The 2,030-nt window shown below is 39.6% G+C and overlaps 1 pseudogene; it reads left to right on the top strand.

Moving 5' to 3' along the window:
* Nucleotides 1–239: 239 nt before the first annotated feature.
* LOC134470545 (protein kinase C iota type-like) lies at nucleotides 240–1,715 on the top strand (annotated as a pseudogene).
* The last annotated feature ends 315 nt before the right edge of the window (nucleotides 1,716–2,030 follow it).

Genomic DNA, 2,030 nt, shown 5'->3' on the forward strand with positions numbered 1-2,030 from the left:
TGAAGCTCTTGCTGCAACAAAACATCCTAAAATACCTTACATATCAGAACATCCTAGGGTACCTTACATACAAGAAACTTCTAAGGTGCCTTGTGTACCAGAATCTCCCTTGTTTAACAGAACATTCCAAAGTGTCATATGTACCAGAGCCTCCTAAGGTGCCTTGCACATTAAAACATCCTAAAGCGCCGAGTGTACCAGAACCACTTAAAGTGCCTTGGGTGTCAAAACCTGCTCAAATGCCTTGTGTACCAGAAGCTCCTCAGGAGTGTGGCGTACTGGAACATCCTAATGTACCTTCTTCAGAAGATAAATCCATCTGCCACAGAGTTTCACACTGCTGGAGAAAGGTTCATTGTGCTAATGGTCACATTTTTCGATCTGAAAGATTCAGCAAGTGTGCTAACTGTGCCGTCTGCTCAGACCCAACGGGGGGATTTGGACACAAGGTATACAAATGTATGCATTGTAAAATTTTAATACATAAGAAGTGCCATACACTCATCACAGTTCAATGCAAGCAGCATACTTTGCATGATGAATACATAATGCCAATAAACCAAGCTTCCATGGCTTTAGATCCCAAACAGGAAGTAGTCTCATCAAATCCTAAAAGTCATGTGGGTATGCAAGAAATGGATGAAGAGAATGAGACAAATAATAGCAAGGAAAATGGCAGATCTTTGTGCTCTTCAGGTCTTAAAGACTCTGATTTTCTCCGAGTACTTGTGAGAGGAAGCTACTCCAAAGTTTTACTAGTTGGGTGTAAAACAACAGATTGCGTGTATGCCATGAAAGTGGTGAGAAAGGAGGATGAAAACCTTATCCGTCTCCGGGTAGAGAAGCAAATATTGGAGAAGACGTTGAATCACACTTATCTGGTTGGCTTGCATGCGTGCATTCAGACACAAAACAGAATATTTTTCATCCTAGATTACATCAATGGAGGAGACCCGACTTACCATATGCAACTGTTCGGAATCTTCCCAGAAGCACATGTGAAATTTTACTCCGGGGAGATCTGCTTAGCACTCCAGTTTCTTCATGAGCATGAGATATTATACAGGGATCTGAAGTTGGATAATTTGTTACCAGATTTGAACTGACACATTAAACTTACAGATTGTGACTTATGTAAGGCAGGACTGAAGGCAGGCGATAAGACCAACACTTTCTGGGCACACTCAGTTATATGGCTCCAGAACTCCTGAGAGGAGAAAACTATGGTTTCAGTGTGGTCCGGTGGTCTCTTGGAATAGTTATGTTTGAAATGATGGTAGGAGAGGCTCCATGTCCTCTTGAGGACAGTCCCAAGAACCCTGATCTAAACAGATACAATGTCATGCAATCTATTTCAGAAAGAGAAATCCATATTCCACATCACCTGTCTGTCGAAGCCAAGAAGCATCCTCAAGGATCTTTTGAAGAAGGACTCAGAGGTAAGATTGGGCTGTCACCCTCAGACAGGATTCATCGATATTCAAGAGCATCCATTCTTTAACAATGTGGACTGGAACATGTTGGAGAAAAAGCAGGTGGCACCTCCCTTGAAACCAAGTATTGGTACAGAATTCGGGTTAGAAAACTTTGACCCTGAATTTACCAAAGAACCTGTCCAGCTCACGCCTGATGACAGTGACTTTGTGAAGAACATAGATGAATATGGATATTCTGGCTTTGAGTACATCAATCCCCTTTTTGCATAAGAAGAATGAGTCTGTTCTTCATCTTACAATTAAGAATTTTATGTTTCTATTTAATGCATGACAAACTTATTACCAGCTTGCATTCAATGGACAATTTCACAATTGTCTGAAAAGTTCATTTTAATTTCTTTTTTGTATATTTAGATGTCTTATTTGATTCTTACAATCTATGCCAGAGAATATTGAAGTTTTTTGGTTGATAAAGTTACCTTTTATGATACAACTTAAATAATGATGAGGCTATTTACCAAATTTGTAAACACATTCCATTTGTTGCTTGGAGAAATATTCCTGATTTTTTAAACTATTTAGTACTGGAAAGTA

The sequence above is a fragment of the Cavia porcellus genome, unplaced genomic scaffold (assembly GCF_034190915.1).
Source record: "Cavia porcellus strain 051 isolate PalLab524CR breed Dunkin Hartley unplaced genomic scaffold, mCavPor4.1 scaffold_15, whole genome shotgun sequence".
NCBI lineage: Eukaryota > Metazoa > Chordata > Mammalia > Rodentia > Caviidae > Cavia > Cavia porcellus.